This window comes from Mustela putorius, unplaced genomic scaffold (genome assembly GCF_011764305.1).
Source record: "Mustela putorius furo isolate JIRA1106 unplaced genomic scaffold, ASM1176430v1.1 tig00000083_pilon_pilon_pilon, whole genome shotgun sequence".
NCBI classification, from domain to species: domain Eukaryota; kingdom Metazoa; phylum Chordata; class Mammalia; order Carnivora; family Mustelidae; genus Mustela; species Mustela putorius.
In genome coordinates, this window is record NW_025421273.1 from 11,114,887 (window position 1) to 11,133,052 (window position 18,166).

At 52.2% G+C, this 18,166-nt stretch overlaps 1 protein-coding gene and 1 long non-coding RNA gene across 4 annotated transcripts in view; one reads left to right on the plus strand and one right to left on the minus strand.

The window, feature by feature from the left end:
• The window catches only part of FAM53A (family with sequence similarity 53 member A), a 50,069-nt gene extending 48,865 nt beyond the window's left edge, over window positions 1-1,204 (minus strand). For 2 of the 3 annotated variants that reach the window (XM_045074618.1, XM_045074607.1), the window contains exon 1: window positions 382-526. The gene's annotated coding sequence lies outside the window, so the exon portion shown is untranslated. Of the gene's footprint in view, window positions 1-381; window positions 527-830 lie in introns of those variants that run through there. The other variant, XM_004772308.3, reaches the window with a different exon arrangement.
• On the plus strand, window positions 639-9,152 carry LOC123390514. Its single transcript, XR_006605076.1, has 2 exons — window positions 639-836; window positions 8,763-9,152. It is a non-coding gene; the product is annotated as an uncharacterized LOC123390514 (long non-coding RNA).
• The last annotated feature ends 9,014 nt before the right edge of the window (window positions 9,153-18,166 follow it).

Sequence of the window (18,166 nt, forward strand, 5' to 3'; positions counted from 1 at the left end):
CCCGGCCCTAACCCCGGCAGAAGCGCCGCGCCCGCCGAAGCCGCGAAAGTCCGGCCTCCCCCGGACCCGCCGGCTGTCCGGCCCGGCCGCCCGGCAGCCCGCTCCCGCCACGGGACGACAGCCGCGCGCCGGAGAACAGGAGCCCCCGCTGACACGGCCCCTGCAGCCGGCATGGCCGGAACACCCCAAGCTGAGTCCCGAGCTCCGCGGCGCCCGCCCGCCGCGCCCCCCAAGTCCAGCCGCGAAAGCGCTCATGCGCGCGCAGACAGACGCTGGGACCGTCCGGCCCCAGTTCCCGCGCGGCCCCGTGCAGGGCGCGCACGGGGCGCGCGGGCACGCGCACCCGGTCGGGGCATCACGGGCCGACGCCGGGCGGCGTACCTGAGGGCGGCCGAGCGGCCGCGACCACGGCTGGACCGGCGGAGCGCGGGAGGCGCGGGAGGCGCGGGCGCCCCGCAGGCCGCGTCCCTCCAGCGAGGAGCCGGGCGCCTCAGCAGCGTCAGAACACAACCGCGGCCTGCGCCCCGCCCCCTCCGGCCCCGCTCATTGGCCGCCGCGGCCGCCGCGACCGCCACCGCGCCCGTCAGCCGGCCCTCGCCGAGCCTTCCCCTCAGCTGCGCCGCGCGCACGGGGGCGGGCCCTGCGCCGGTGCGTGGGCGCGGCCTCTCGGCGTCCCGCCCGCAACTCCGCCCACCGTCGGCCCTGTCGGGAGCGCGCATCCACGGCGGGCTACCGGAGGGCGCGTGCGCCGCCTGACCACCACCACCCCCCCCAGTCGGAGCTCCGCCCACCGCGCACGCTGGCTTGCAGGGGAAGTGACGTCCTGGTACCTCGCGGTAAAAGCTGGCAGAGACCATGACCTGCGGATGCGGCGGGAGTGGGGGTGCCTGGCCACGGCTGGCGTGAAGGGTCATTTAGGGTCCCCACTTCCGGGCCGTACGCCGGGCTGGTCGGGCATGCAGGCGGTGACCTTGGCAGGGGCGGCTGCGGCCGGCCTGCGACCCGCTGTGTGACCTTGGGCAAGGCGCTTGTCCTCTCGGGTCTCCCTCCAGATTGGCCTGGTGTGTCCGGCAGGGCGGTGGGAGCCGGCTGCGCGCGCCGGTGCCCGAGGACCGTGGTGGTCTAGGGCTCCTCCCAGGCAGGGAGAGTGGAGGCCTGCCCCTGGCCCTCCTGAGCGGTCCTGGCCCGCTGTGACCGGACCTCCGGGGTGGGGATTGGTCCCTGTCCCTGCCGCAGACGCCGCCCTGCTGGCTCAACCACGCGCTTTCCTGGCTGGCTGCACTACACTCTGGGCCTGGAGAGTTCATTGGGGACTATGTGGCCCTGCGCTCTGCAATGGGAGGTCCTGAGCTTTGCCGGGGGAAGTGAGAGGGGTCAGATGTGTGCTCACGGCGGCCTGGGGATAGGGCATGAAGTGGGGAGGCGGCCTATTTTTAGGTAGAAAAGGGAGTGGCACTTAGGAAGACACCAGAGGATGGGACAGCAGGGTAGGGTAAGGCGAGGTTTCCCAGGCACCAGGCGGGGCCCCCCCAGGGTCTGAGGAGGACTCTGGAGCCAAGCCAGCTGTGGCCAGGACTGGAGGGAAGGATGCAGCCTGTGGCAGTCTGGATGAGCAGGAGTCCCTGCGGGTCTGGTGCAGGAACCCAGCCAGCCACACATGGGCATGAGGGCAGGTGCTCAGGTCATTTCCACAGGCAGGCCCCCAAAGCCACAGAAGTCTTTACTGCCATCCCTCTAGGCCCTCCAAGAGTCCATCCATACTAGCCAAGACGAGTGGCTCTGTGATCCAGGCTGGAGCAGGACCTGATACCTGGGAGCACCTGTTCCAGGAAAGGGGAGCTGGGTTTTCTTTCCTAGCCTACCTGAACCAGTGACAGCCTCAAGTCACCAAGGGCACCTTTGTGCTTATCAAAAGGCTTGTGACTGGTAAATTTTATCCACTTGCCTCTCTCAGCCTTGATTGGGACAGTTCCCGAAGGCTTCCAGTGGAAGAGATACCGTCTGCCACATTTCAGTAACGTCTTTGATCAAGCTGGTTGTGAGATGGTGTGAGATCATTCCAAACCCTCCTGCAGCCAGAGGTGAAGCTTTAGGGACAGAATAGACCAGAGGTCACCACCGGGGCTCAGTGCTCACATGTGGGAAGGTCAGACCAGGAGACCCAAGTTTCTTGTCCAGCACGATGGAATGTGTTCCAGCCTGCCATGGCTTTGTGTCAGGGGCTCGGCCCATGTTGGCTGGGAGCCCAGTTACCACAGTGTCATCTGTCAGGCCCATGCTGAGCCTCAGCCAGGGGGAGGGATTCAAATTAGGAACTGTCCTTAGAGTAAAGGGAAGTCAGAAAAAAAAGTGAAACTTGAGGTCAAAGAACACAATATTAATCTGTCTTTAGACCAATGCTACCATAAAATGCGATTTTTGTTTTGTTTTTTGGAGGAAGGGCCCTTGAATAATGAGGGCCTGAAGCAGGGAGACCAAGGTACTACAGCTCCCCTCACCCCTGGGGGCTTCCTGGAACACATTTTTGCCACGACCCGTGGCTACAGCCATCACCCAGCCTAGAAACTAGAGCGCTTACAGTTTTGCAGAGTGGACAGAATCTGGACCACGAGCTCCCAGCGAGCAAGGCTCTAGGAATGAACCCGCACTCAGCACTCTGCAGCTCCTTGCTGCCTGCCTCTGCCCCTGGTCGGGGAGAAGCTGAGATGTCACTGACAGACCCTACTGAGGGGAGGCTGTTGACATTCTCCAGGGAGATAAACATCCTTATGTTTTTATTTTACATGGTTTTGTAGTTCTCTCCATGCTTAAGGGAGTCAACTCGCTTGACCTTTGACATAGGAATTAAAAGCCCCATTTGAAAAGAGGAAGCCAGGGCCCTGCAGGCTGGGGTCATAGCCCCCAGAACGATGGTGTGGGGCCACAGCCCCTGTGTGCAGCTCCCTCCACACAGCCTGCACATCCTGCTGCCACAAGGACAGTTCCTACAGTCCCCCTTGCTCCCTTCCCTCAGCCCTCAATGCGTCCTGGCATTCAGTTGCCAGCCCCCACAGGGAAAATGGTCCCCCCACTGCTCACCAGCCCTCACTGGGGAACACAAGCAGACCCACTGAGGCATCACTAGGCAAAGGGAGAGATGGCCCAGCCTGCCAGTGGCCATCATCTGACTCCACGACCGGCCAAAACTGCCAAGGCCATGACTCAGCAGGAAGCAAGAGTCCGGTCACTTAGCTTTGCTGCACCTTGCTTCTAACTGGCAAGTCTGGGATAGAGGGAGGTGCAAATGGGGACATGAGGCCGAGTATGCTTTCAAGTGACTTGCCCTGTCTTATCCCAGAAGGAGCCACAATACAGTATTTTCAGCCATTCGTTCAGTGTGCTGACCATAGGTGTTCACTTGGCAACTCCATGTTATTCCAGCTTCCTTGCAGGACACATCAGAGCCTTTAATGTGCTGATGTCACTGGACAGTTCTTTTGTTTTGTTTTGTTTTTAATTAATTTATTTATTTTCAGAAAAACAGTATTCATTATTTTTTCACCACACCCAGTGCTCCATGCAATCCGTGCCCTCTGTAATACCCACCACCTGGTACCCCAACCTCCCACCCCCCGCCACTTCAAACCCCTCAGATTGTTTTTCAGAGTCCATAGTCTCTCATGATTCACTCCCCCTTCCAATTTACCCCAACTCCCTTCTCCTCTCTAACACCCCTTGTCCTCCATGATATTTGTTATGCTCCACAAATAAGTGAAACCATATGATAATTGACTCTCTCTGCTTCACTTATTTCACTCAGCATAATCTCTTCCAGTTCCGTCCACGTTGCTACAAAAGTTGGGTATTCATTCTTTCTGATGGAGGCATAATACTCCATAGTGTATATGGACCACATCTTCCTTATCCATTCGTCCATTGAAGGGCATCTTGGTTCTTTCCATAGTTTGGCGACCGTGGCCATTGCTGCTATAAACATTGGGATACAGATGGCCCTTCTTTTCATGACATCTGTATCTTTGGGGTAAATACCCAGGAGTGCAATTGCAGGGTCATAGGGAAGTTCTATTTTTAATTTCTTGAGGAATCTCCACACTGTTCTCCAAAGAGGCTGCACCAACTTGCATTCCCACCAACAGTGGAAGAGGGTTCCCCTTTCTCCACATCCTCTCCAACACATGTTGTTTCCTGTTTTGTTAATTTTGGCCATTCTAACTGGTGTAAGGTGATATCTCAATGTGGTTTTAATTTGAATCTCCCTGAGGGCTAGTGATGATGAACATTTTTTCATGTGTCTGATAGCCATTTGTATGTGTTGATTGGAGAAGTGTCTGTTCATATCTTCTGCCCATTTTTTGATATGTTTGCCTGTTTCATGTGTGTTGAGTTTGAGGAATTCATTATAGATCCTGGATATCAACCTTTTGTCTGTACTGTCATTTACAAATATCTTCTCCCATTCCATGGGTTGCCTCTTTGTTTTTTGGTTTTTTTTTTTTTTTTTGACTGTTTCCTTTGCTGTGCAAAAGCTTTTAATTTTGATGAAGTCCCGAAAGTTTATTTTCGCTTTTGTTTCCTTTGCCTTTGGAGACATATCTTGAAAGAAGTTGCTGTGGCTGATATCGAAGAGATTACTGCCTATATTCTCCTCTAGGATTCTGATGGATTCCTGTCTCACGTTGAGGTCTTTTATCCATTTTGAGTTTATCTTTGTGTACAGTGTAAGAGAATGGTCGAGTTTCATTCTTCTACATATAGCTGTCCAGTTTTCCCAGCACCATTTATTGAAGAGACTGTCTTTTTTCCACTGTATATTTTTTCCTGTTTTGTCGAAGATTAATTGACCATAGAGTTGAGGGTCCATATCTGGGCTCTCTACTCTGTTCCACTGGTCTATGTGTCTGTTTTTATGCCAGTACCATGCTGTCTTGGTGATCACAGCTTTGTAATAAAGCTTGAAGTCGGGTAACGTGATGCCCCCAGTTTTATTTTTGTTTTTCAACATTTCCTTAGTGATTCAGGATCTCTTCTGATTCCATACAAATTTTTGGATTATTTGCTCCAGCTCTTTGAAGAATACCGGTGGAATTTTGATCAGAATGGCATTAAAAGTATAGATTGCTCTAGGCAGTATAGACATTTTAACAATGTTTATTCTTCCAATCCAAGAGCATGGAATGGTCTTCCATCTTTTTGTGTCTTCTTCAATTTCTTTCATGAGTGTTTGCAGTTCCTTGAGTACAGATCTTTACCTCTTTGGTTAGGTTTATTCCCAGGTATCTTATGGTGCTATAGTAAATGGAATAGATTCTCTAATTTCCTTTTCTGTATTTTCATTGTTGTCACTGGACAGTTCTAAGGAGATGTGGAATGCTGCTTTGTCGGAGTTGAGTGAACTTCTGATCCTAGAGCATCTCTCAGGCTAGACTTTGAAGGAAGCTTTTTATAAATGCCACCAGGGTGGGGAGAGGGTGGTGCACTAAACTAAACAGTTTTCTGACAGGAGAGCTCATGACTCAGGAGCTGAGTGCCAATCTGGGATGCCCTGGCCCGCCCTCGCTCCATTGCTGTCCCCAGGAATCACAGGAGCAGCTGGCAGTATCCACAGTAATTCTTCTGCCATGCATGCAGCCACGTCCCCTGGCCAGAGTGTCCTTGCATCCAGTCAGTCCTGGGTGTGCTCGTTTCCCATTTTACGGATGAGAAAACTGGGGCCCAGAGGAGGGGTCAGAAACCAGCACCAGCCTGGCAACCCCTGGGGTGGCCAAGAGAACATATGTCTGGACCGAGCAAGGGCTCAGCCATGACTCCAGGGCACCGTGCATGCCCCGCGCCCTGTGCAGATCCTGGGACTCACTCCCGGGCCTGCCACACTCAGAGTTCTGGGCTCTGGGCCATTTCTATGACCTTGGTTCACATAATGTGTCCTGTGTTCTGGAAGGAAGTAGGCACAGTATCTGAGGAACCGGGATGGGGACTATGGGATGATCCTCTGGGGAAAGGCTCTTCTCCAGAGCAGGAGAGAAGGACCATCACCCGGCACAGGTAATGAAAGCAGGGGCTTCCAGGAAACAGCAGGAGTCCTTATGTGGTCTGGATGCCCAGCAGGGAGCCCTCAGGACAAGAGCCAGACAAAGGCCCTGAGGCAGGTAAAGCTCAGGGCTCTGGGGCTCAGAGTGGAAGGGGCAGCAGGGGCAGAGCAGCTTTTTGTGAAGGGCAATCGGGTCTCCAAACAAACTGCTATTGTATTGGCAAGCAGCACACCCACAGGGCTCTGTGCCCCTCCCCACACCCACAACTGCAGGGTCCTGGCAGGGACAAAGAGCCCACTGCCCTGTGGCGGTGCTGTGATCCCCTGGGGGGAGGGGGCCCAGCTGCAACCCTCACCTCACACAGCCCCAGAGGGCTCACTGGTCACACACCCACACATGGGAACCGTCCCAGAACACACACAGATGCATGTGCATCAAGTAAAAGGCTAGAAAAAGAGACCCCCACATTAACTCCAGTCAAAAGAGTGTTGCAGGCACGGCCCTCGCTCCACAGCGAGACGGGGAGATGGGGAGGAGCCGGGCGGGAGGGGGTGCCACTCTGCTCAGATCACTGTGGGGCTTGGATTTGGGGGGCCCATGGGGCGTAGGGCTCAGACACAGAGGCACACAGGAGCCAAGGCCCCTCAGGCAGCTGCAAGAACTCCCAATGCCACCCCCGTGAAATGTTCCTCAGAGGACAGAACCAGCCAACTTCACCAGTGTCGGGAGCAGAGCCGTCGTTTGAATGTCCATGTCCTTGACACCCAACCTGGGTGGTTTTGCTGTTCGCATTAAAGAGGCCTGAAGTAACTGGTTTGTTTCCTTTTATCTTCCTGCAGGCTTTTTCAGAAGTGCCTTTTTTTTTTTTTTTTTTTTTTAAAAAAACAAATCCATAGGGCTCTTGCCTTGATTCTGTTCTGTCATCAGCTTTGGTGAGCTTGCCCAGTCTGCCTGCCTCACAAACGTGCTTGCCATTGTGAATTTTCTTCATCTCTGTAAATAGCTTGTCTGTGCTTCTCCCTAAGGACATCTTACTTTCTCACCCTGTGAGCAAAAATTGTTTACCATGGGGGGACAAAGGCTGGCATGGGTATATCAGGGAGAGTTACCTGGCAGTAAGAAAGACATTTTCTAAGGAGAAGAGGGTCATTTCTTCAGAAAGATGCAAGGACCCTGGGGCGCCTGAGTGGCTCAGTGGGTTAAAACCCCTGCATGGGACGCCTGGGTGGCTCAGTTGGTTAAACGGCTGCCTTTGGCTCAGGTCATGATCCCAGCGTCCTGGGATCGAGTCCCACATCGGGCTCCTTGCTCCGCGGGGGGCCTGCTTCTCCCTCTGACTCTGCCTTCCACTCTGTCTGCCTGTGCTCGCTCTCGCTCGCTTTCTCTCTGACAAATAAATAAAAAATCTTAAAAAAAAATATGTCTCTTTAAAAAAAAACAAAACAAAACAAAAAAAAACCCTGCCTTCAGCTCAGGTCATGATCCCAGGGTCCTGGAATTGAGCCCCGCATCAGGATCGCTGCTCAGCAGGGAGTCTGCTTCCCCATCTCTCTCTGTCTGCCTCTCTGCCTACTTGTGGTCTGTCAAATAAGTAAACAAAATCTTAAAAAAAAAAAAAAAAAAAAAGGATGCAAGGACCCTAACAGCTGAGTTCACAAATACGTGAAGAAGCCAAAAGAACTAAGGGGAGGAAGAGGCAGACCCACAACTACATGTGGAGGTTTCAACTCTCCTCTCGGCCTGTAGACAGTGGCTCACAGAGCGAAGAATCTGGAAACTCAGGAAGGATGCCTCGAATGTGAACACCACTACCCACCAGTTCCAGCTCATCCACAGTGGAATGCATTCTGCAGCGTGCCTGGAACATTCTCCATGAGCAGCTGCATGCCCAGTTACCATCTGCTGAACACACCTGCAAGGACAGAAATCCTACAGAGCACATCCCATGACTACAACAGAATTAAACAATTACTCAGTAACAGAAATATAGTCAAAAATACACAAAAGGTTGGGGTGCCTGGGTGGCTCAGTGGGTTAAGCCTCTGCCTTGGGCTCAGGTCATGACCTCAGGGTCCTGGGATTGAGCCCCGCATCAGGCTCTGTGCTTAGCAGGGAGCATCCTTCCCCGCCGGCTGCCTGCCTCTCTGCCTACTTATGATCTCTCTCTGTGTCAAATAAATAAAATCTTTAAAAAAAATACACAAAAGGCACAAATCATAAAGTTTTTAAAAACTGACAAATTGAACTTTATCAACATTGAAAATATTTGCTCTTCAAGAAACACTGCTTTTAAAACAAAGAGGTGGCCACAAGGAACAGAACAGAGGTTCTTCAAAACCCTAAAAACAGAATTACCATATGACCCAGCAACTGCACCTCTGGGGGTATACACACTAAAGAACTGAAGATTGGGTCTTAAAGAGGAATTTGTAAGCCATTCACAGTAGCTTTAGTCACAAGTCAGAGGGACAAAGTGACCCAAATGCCCCGTTGATGGAAAAACAAAATGGCGCCCATCACTCCGGTGGAATATGGCACGCCCTTCAAAAGGAAGGACGTTTTGACACCTGTTACAAGAGGGATGAAACTTGCAGGCACTTTGCTTGGTGAAATAAGCCAGACACAGAAGGACTTGTCTGATATGTGTCTGTCTTATTGTATGAAAAAGAACAAGTACCATAGTACTGTAACGTATTGATGTATCACTCTGCTTCCTGTTGCTTCTTTCTCCAGAACCCGACTACAGATGCCAAACATAATGGATGACCAGGATGGTGCCAATTTCAGAGCACTGCCCCGGACACCTACCCAGGATGAGAGCAGCTCTGGAGCTTCATCTCCCAGAGTCCACAGATGACATTAGGGTCCCCCTGATGGGGCATGCTCTGTGGGTCTGGACAAGGGCAGCAGGACAGGAACCCACCACCGCAGTATCACTTAGTTGCTTCCCGGCCCCCACATGCCCCATGCTCCCTGTTCGCCCTCCTCCCCCGACCCCCCAGCCCCCACAACCACAAGTCTTGTCACTGCCCCCGTGGTTCTGCCTTTCCCGGGATGTCCCACAGTTGGACGCTCACTCATTTTTTGATATTTACGTAGTAAAGAAATGATGCAGCTTTTTCACCTCTGGCTTCTATTTGTTTGCTTTCTGATTACTGAATTAGGAACAGGAGGCACAGGGCATTGGCCTCAGGGACAGATGTGTATCAGACCCTAGGAAGAAGGTCTGCAGTGAGTCCTAGATCCCACAGCTCAACTTCCACCAGCTCACCTTTCTCTGCCTCGGGCTCAGGGTTCCAGAGTCCTCCAGTCACCCACTGCCTCTGCTTGCCTTCCGCTGGGCCAGTTTGGTGGATTCGGCTGTGCCAAGGCAGAGGAAGGAAAGGGGTGGTGGTGGCCCCTCCAGCCAGACCCAAGGCCATCTTCCTCAAAAACTTTTTATTTAAATTCATTCTCCTTGCTTTGGATGGTCTCCTTTTCCCATCCCAAAAGTTATACATACTTTTTCCAAAATCATCTTCTAAAGTTTTGTTTACATTTATATCCATAACACATGAGAGGCTTCCGAGGGCTGGCCAACCCCCCGGGGGTCGTGTACCACTCCCACTTGAACCCCTCGTGTAGGGCAGGCACCTCCATCACCTCCATTCTCCTTATCTGCACCCAGTGGCTTTTCCTGGTGGCCTGGTACCTGGCAAACAAGCAGTGTGGGCCAGCCAGAGGGCTCGGCCAGTGCCCCCAGGCCTGACATGGGACCAGACCGGGCATTCAGCAGACAGCAAGCAGGCGGGGGAGGCCACCAGCCTGCAGTGTCCTGAGCAGCAGGGACAGGGGATGCAGGCAATAGTGGCCGAGGAAGGAGCCAGCCTGCGCAGTGCATGCCCCATTCTTTTGAGTGTACTAGAAGCCACTGAACTGTGTACTTTAAATGAGCAAACTATATAGTATGTGCATGATAGCTCAAAGCTATTTATCACAAGGCTCCCCAGGAAGTGCTCACTCCCCCTGACATGCCCCTGGTTCACTAGGTCGCCGCTGTCAGCCTGACTTGAAAATCCTCACTTCCTTGCCTTTAAAAATTGCTGGATGGGGCGCCCGGGTGGCTCAGTTGGTCTGTCTTCGGTTCAGGTCATGATCCTCGGGTCCCGAGATGGAGTCCCACACTGGGCTCTCTGCTCAGCGGGGAGCCTGCTCCTCCCTCTGACCCTCCCTTGTCTTGGTGCTCTCACACTGGCTCACCCTCTCTCAAATTAAAGGAAAAAAAAATCTTAAAAAGGAACAGAAAATAAAAGAGAAAACATCATGCAATAAATTTTTTTTTAAATAAAAAAGATAAAAATAAGAACTGCTGGAGCCCCGAGGCGACTGCCCCAACACTGCCTGTGTCTGTACTTGATGTCCCCTCAGTGACTCGGAGCCACAGAGGTGCCCAAGGCCTGGATGTGGCTGCTGTGTCCTCTGGCAAAGCCAACAGTCTCCTTCCTCTTGACTTCCTGCTGGTGGCGGACTGATCCAGGGCCTGGATCCGACTCCGCTCTGACCACACAAGTCACACCACCGATGCTGGCAGACAAGGTCAGGGGCGGCGGGGATGCCAGGCGCTGCCACTCACTGTGAGGTCCAAGTGGCCACTGACACCTGGTGCAGTTGAGCTGTGCATGCAGATGTGCCCTTATTCAGGTAGCTGTGTCTGCACTTATCTACTAAAATCCTGGTGTGGCACTGCCCCACATGGGGACCCTGTGATTTGGTGCGGGAGGGACGGGAAAGCGTCCCCACACTGAGAAGGCTCTTGAAGACCAGAAGGAGGCAAGTCAGTCCAGGCCATCTCAGGTTCATGCAGGGTAACAGATAGGACCCCATGCAGAGGACGATCCACAGCCGCTGAGGTTCTTCTCTGAAAGTCCCCAATTTCGTAGAGCACCAGGGACACACAGAGGAGCAGTGCAGATCAACCCAGCACCAGACCTTTAAGCAGATCTCACAGCCCCACCTGCGCAGCAGGAGGGGTAAGGCTGTTCTCTCAGGCAGATTCACAGGAGGCAGAAGCATGCCTCCAAGTCTCTTGGCCTTGGCGGCACGTCTGAGTACATCTGTCAGTCTCTAAGGGGCCCAGAACACATCGTTCCAGTGGACAAGGCAGAGGGCCAGAGAGGGAGTGGGTATTGTCAGCAAGCCTGCCGGCCCCATGGCACAGCTCATTCAGGTCAGACCAAACACACTGTCCCCTCCACTCTCCAGTGGCTCTCAACATCTCCCAAAAGTGGCCCATTTCATGCTTTTTCCAAAATAGCATTATCAAGTTGTGAATGTAAAACATTTTCATGGGTTTTCATCTGTTACATTTCTTGTCCCCACTGAAGATCAAACTGTCCCAGCTTTGGCCAGCAAGGAGGCTTCTCCAGGTCACTGCCAAGTCCTCTGGGTGTGACCCTCCCAGACATTCCTCGCCCAGGCTCATCACCAACATCCCAACACCTTGGACTGGCCATTCTGTCGAGAGGTGACTAACGTGATTTCAAGATCACAATATGAGGGCGGGACGCCTGGGTGGCTCAGTTGGTTGGACGACTGCCTTCGGCTCAGGTCATGATCCCGGAGTCCCGGGATCGAGTCCCACATCGGGCTCCCAGCTCATGGGGAGTCTGCTTCGCTCTCTGACCTTCTTCTCGCTCATGCTCTCTCTCACTGTCTCTCTCTCAATAAATAAATAAAAAATCTTAAAAAAAAAAAAAAAAAAAAAAGATCACAATATGAGGGCAAAGGATGGTCACTGTTTCTAAAGCTTTTCAGCAGCAAGAGCATGAGGGCAGGTAAAGATGATACAGATTAGATACAGATATTAAGTATAAAGTATAGATTACAGATAAGATTCAGACCAAATGCTCAGCTACAGATGGATGTGCACGATACCCACAGAATCCCTGCTGGCCGCTGATCTGCCCTCCACTTCTGTCATTCTCCCTTCCCATCCACTCTGTACAAGGACCCATGCAGTACACAGCCTCTTGGACTGGAGGATTCCTTCAGACTCGCTGGGGCTGGGCGTCTGCACAGCTCACCCCTCTCTACTGCTGAATCAGACTCTGCGGTCTGGCAGCTGCTCACCCGCTGACTTTGGCTGACCCTGGACCACACAGCTCTTCTGGAAGCTCTTCACCGGGTGCAAGTATGTGTCCTTTGTCCCACACAGAGGATACAGTGTCGGGGTACCAAGGCTAGCACCCACAATGTGATCACTACAAACACAAGCCTTGTGTCTGCCTGTCCTCCCTTGCCCCCCCCTTTTTTTTTTTATGATTTTGTCAGAGAGGGAGGGCACGCACACACAAACAGAGGCAGCGGCAGGCAGAGGGACACCCCTCTCCACGTCAGCAGCAGCCCGAGCCAGCAGCAGCACCACCACAATCACTGCAAAAATTGTTTCCTGATCTTGTTGGCCATCAGAGCTCATTTTCCAGCAGATTCCTCAGGAAGGGCTCCCAGGAGCAGGTTGTTTGGAGTTCTCCCATGTGGGTAACAATGCCCTGTGCCCTTTATACTTGCAAGTTGTGTTTTCTGGGCATAAATTCCTCGATGCACGTTTTCACTCTTCCCATCTTGTAAACATGCTACCACTTGCCATCTCCTAGGATAAAATACTTCCGTCAATAAGTCTGATAATCTACTGCTTTTCTGTAGGTTGTATTTTTTTAATAAGATGTCCAAATGAGGGACGCCTGGGTGGCTCAGTTGGTTAAGCAGCTGCCTTCGGCTCAGGTCATGATCCCAGCGTCCTGGGATTGAGTCCTGCATCGGGCTCCTTGCTTGGCAGGGAGCCTGCTTCTCCCTCTGCCTCTGCCTGCCATTCTGTCTGCCTGTGCTTGCTCTCTCGCCCTCTCTCTCTGATAAGTAAAATCTAAAAAAAAAACAAAAAAAATGTCCAAATGAATTTTCTTTTTCTTTCAAGTCCAATAATTTTGCTAGAACATGTCTGGCATTGGTCATTCTGGGTCAATGTGTTCAGAAATGCGGTGTGCTTTCAACGTGTGGTTACAAATCTTTTGTACTTCAGAGAAGTCTCTGTGAATGGTCCTTTCCCTGTAGGATAAGGTCTTGCAAAATAAGAGTACACTCTCACATCCACGACAGCACCGGCGACACCATCCGTCCCTGTGGGGATCCCGCCTGCGCAGCACACCAGTTTCCTGTTCGCCTGTCCAAGGGCATCTGGGTTGTCTCCAGTTTGGGGAAGCTCCGATCACAAGCCCAGTGAACATTCAGGTATGGGTTTTTGTGTGAATGCGTGTTTTCCCTCTGGGATTAAAGCCTGGAACACAAGTACAGGGCTTATGGGGGCTGCATGTTCGGTTTTTAAGAAGTAGTCAAGCTTGTCTCCAGAGTGGTGGACCTCCCACCAGCGCTGCGGGAGGCCTCCAGACCCCCGACCTTGTTCTCAGCAGCACTCAGTGTCGGCACTGGTGTACGCCAGCCACTTGGACAAGCAGGAGCGTCCAGGGACAGTCCCCTCCTCCAGCTCCTCTGCCATGCCCCCTTCACACCCTCTGGCTCCCTTTCTTTAATTTTTTTTAAAGGTTTTATTTATATATTCAAGAGAAAACGAGTGAGGAGAGGGAGAGGCAGACTCCCCGCTGAGCATGGAGCCCAACAGAGGGCTCGATCCCAGGACCCTGAGATCACTACCAAAAGGATGTTTCATTGATGGAGCCACCCAGACACCCCCTCTTTCACTCACTTTTCAACTGGAGTTATTTTGAATTTTGAGACTTTTGATATATTCTGGATACAGGTCCTGTGAGGTGTGCCGTTTACAAAGGTTTTTCTCCTCCTGTGCATTTTGTCTTTCCATCCTCCTAACAAGCTCCTTCACAGAACAAAAGCTTTTACCTATGACAAGGTCTGTTTCAGTAATGCTTCCTTTCACAGATCATGCTTTTGGGGTCAAGACTAAGAACTGTGCCTAGCTCTGAAGTGCAGTGATTTTCTACCAGTGTTACACTTTACATTTAAGTCTGTGGCCCATTCTAAGTTCACTTCTGTACAACAATGAGGTTGAGGTTGCGGTTGCGGCCCACGGCCATGGATGCCCAACCATCCAAGAGCGCCCCTGCCATAGGCTAACTTCTAAAGTGGCTCCAGCAATCCCCACCCAGTTTCACACTCCTGGCTGATTCCCTCCTTGGGTGTCAGCTGGCCAGCAACCAGGTGTTCAGCAACAGAAGTGACAGGCCATCCCTTCCGAAACTGAGCTACACCAGCCTTCCATGCGGCTGGCTCCCTCCCTGCTTGCATGTTCTACGCTAGCTGCTATATGGAGAAGCCACCCACTGAGGAACAGAGGGCAATCCATGGCCAATATCCGTGAGTGTGGCTGGACATGGGTCCTTCCCCAGTCAAGCCTTCAGATGGGACCCCAGCCCCAGCCAACTTCTCCACTGCAGTCGTGTGAGAGCCCAAAAGAGAGGACCCCACTAAGCCACAGAAACAGAGAGAATATCTTTTTTTTTTTTTTGGAGAATATCCTTCTTATGAGCCACTAAGTTTGGGGGAAACCTGTTGTGCATCAAGAGAGAACTCGTACAGCCTCATCTCGCCTGCCTGCGTCAACCACAGGCCCAAGGAGAGGCCCAATTTTGCCCGAGGATAGGAAAAAAGTTCCTCTGAAAACTAAAATTCTGGGGCACCTGCATGGCTCAGTCAGTTAAGCGGTTGCCTTCAGCTCAGGTCATGATCCCAAGGTCCTGGGATCAAATCCCACATCAGACTCCCTGCTCAGTGGAGAGCCTGCATTTCCCTCTCCCTCTGCCTGCTGCTCTGCCTACTTGTGCTATCTCTCTGTCAAATAAATGAAATCTTAAAAAAAAGAAAAAGAAACTAAAATTCTGCCTTTTACCCAGAGTGCATGCCAAGGACACGAAAAGCTGTCACACTGGAAAGCACTCTCAGAATCACCTTCAGAGCCACATGGGGACATGCCACATGCCCCACACATGGCCTGGCACAGACTTGAGGGAGCAGCACACACCTACACCTTACTGAGCCCTGGGATCCCTCCCCAGGCACACCCACCCACATCTCAGCCTCCATGAAATGGCTAGGACACCTCTGTCATTGGCTTCCTGCTTCCCAAGGGCCGGTTATTCTGCCCGAAGACCATCCCTGCCCTGAGTGGTGGTGAAGGATGAAGCGCCGTGTAGCACTGTGCAGGGCTGTGGTGATGCAGTACATGGGTCTCCTGGCAACCACGGCTGCTCACGTGGCACTCAGGGTCTCCCTGAACTCCCGACATCCTACGGGTTAGATGCTATTATCCTGCTCTTAGAGACAGGACAGGTCTGTATCCCACTGTCCACACTCAGTGGCCCCTAATGCGCATGCGGCCAGGCAGAGAGCTGAGGACACCTACAGTTGGTGCCTTTGTTGGAAAGCCAGTCATCAAGGTCCTTAGTGCCGATATTTGGAGACTTGGGTTCGTATGCTGCACAGAGGGAATCATTTTTCTGGAAAACAACATGCATCTTTGAAATGTGAGTTTTACAAAGTGGCATAAGATTCAAGTAAAGCCTGCACACTGGAAAGCAAAGGAAACAGTGACAGTAAAGCAAAGAACACACGTCTACACACACGCATGCACACAAACAGAAAAAACATATTAGAACCACCCTTAAATAAAATAAGCAGAACTGATGATCAAAAGGTACATTTCCTCCGACTCGCCAGCCCAGGTTCAAAGACAACTGCTCACCTGTTAACATGCAAGCGATAGCACCGTGATGGGACTTTGCCTACACGGAATAAAAAGACCTCTGTTAAACAGAAAAGCCACCCACATGATCCAGAAAGCCAAAAGTGCAGGGTTTTGGTTCAGGCAGAGACTGTTGACTCACCTGAGGATCCACTGATGTCTTCCTACAAAGGGAGAGGTTCCTGATAGAGCAGGAAGAAACAAGAGCAGCTTTCTAACACACGAAAAAACGTTGGGGGACACAGGATGACAATCCTGATAAGCTGACCATGTCTACACATGGGGAGATACGAAAATGAATCACCAATGGAAGAGAGAGCAATCAGCCTGAAAGTGTGAAGAATTAATCATGCAGGACAAACTTTAGTTCTGACACTTCTTCATTTGATGTACAAGAGCCAAGAATAAAGAGGACTGGATCCTAGCCTATTGGTTATTTGTAACACTCATATAGAAAATACTAGATTATGCTAACGGCATCAAAAGGCAAGAACTGAAGTCTGAAGATTGATTTCCTTGTTGTTTAACAGCATTCCAAGAATTTAAATATGAAGCTAAAAGCCAGAATGATTCCTCTAGAACCTAAATCAGATCTCACATTTGCTACTGCCCACCTCATTCAGCCTGTCTACGTGTGAAACACCCCCACTCCAGCCAACCCTGCCTCCTCACCCTCCTTTAAGACCACTCCAGTCCACCCTTTGGCCACGGGTTAGAGACAAGCCCCTCAAGGCCTCCAAGTCTCATCCTACAACACCAGCCCCAAGACCAGAATCTATCCCCCAAGAAGGACTCTTCTGGTGTGGACATCGTCTCAGTCTGAAGACCTGTGAGCTAGAGACATCGTGCCTGCTCTAACCCCAGACCCCATCCCCCCCGACACACATATATACACAATGCACAATGGGCCCCACCTGGGCCAACTGCTCCAGACACTGCTATTCAGAGTTGAGGGTCCAGCATACAGGAGCCCCTGGGCCTGGTCCTGCTCCATCAGGGCCTCCAGGCTTCCTGGCTCTGCCTCTGGGCTCCTGGGTCCACCCTCTGAATTATTCTTTTTCCACAAAAGGCAGCCTATGTTTGGGGCGCCTGGGTGGTTCCATCAGTAAAGCAGCAGATTTATGATCTCAGCTCAGGTCATCTCTGGGTTGTGAGATCGAGCCCCAGTCAGGCCTCAGGTTGGGCTATGCACCAAGCATGGAGTCTGAGATTCTCCCCACCCTGCTCTCACCTCCAAAGGGAGGGAAAAAAAGGCAGGTGGTGTTTGCAGCCCTGAAGCTTCCTCCCCATGGGTCCTGCCAGTGGAATCCAGAGGGTCCAGGGCCCCTCTCTACTTCCTCCTGACTGTCCCTTCAAGTGCAAATGAGCAGTGTTTCTGACAATGGGATTCTCTCCAAAGCTTTCTGAGCCTCCTGTGAAATGTCCTGGCCTTCGTACAGGTCTCCTTGGAAGAAGCCCCTCTGTCTTGAGCTTCCACTGGGGAAGGCCCTAGAGTTTCTGGGAAACCTAGAAAGGGGTCCCGATTTTTTAAGGTCATAATGAGCCAAGACCACAGCTGCGGCTTCATCCCAGCACACACCTTCCTGGCCATCAGGACCCTGGGTCTCAACAAGAGCCCTGCTTGTCCCCAGGTAGGCGGAAGGCACGGGAGACCAGTGAGCACTGCTCCTTTGCCCACAAGCCCTTCCCAGGGCTCCCACTCTCCTCAGGCCTTTCAGCCAGAGCTCCAACAGGAAGCGGGGGCGCCCAAGGCACCGCCTGGAACACCCGGGCAGCCCATCTAGCCTGTCCTCCTCCACCCCCACCCTACACGCAACAGTGCTGCTCAACTCCGTCGCCACATGGCCAGGACCATGTTGCTCTAGTTCCTAGTATTTGCACACCTTCCCACCAAGTCCCTGACCCCAGGTCTCCTCAAAGCCACAGAGGCACTGCTGGCACTTTCCTCCTCTAAGTCCTGCCAGCTCCTGCCCAGCTACAAAATCTCTCCTACACATGAACCATTTGCCAGCAGTCTATACACCTGCCTACCCCAGGGCCTCTACACTTGCTGCCTTCTGAGGTGGTTGTTCCTCCCTGAGATCATGTCTGTCCAAAGGCCACCTCATCAGGTATCTCTCAATCAACCTATAAAAAATGACAACTTCCCACTTCCCAGTCCTCCCCAATCCCCCTACCCATCTCTGTTCTTACCCCTTATGCTTACACTGTACTTATAGTCTTCTGTACCCAGCAGAGTGTGAGTGCACACTTTAAAGGGAGCACCCGGTCTCCTGCAGGTCTCCGAGACCTACCAGAACTGTGTCTGACACAACAGTATGGGCTCAACAAAGTGAACAAGGAAGGGCTCCTGCCTTTTTGAAAGACCTTGAACAAAGCTGCCAAAACCCAT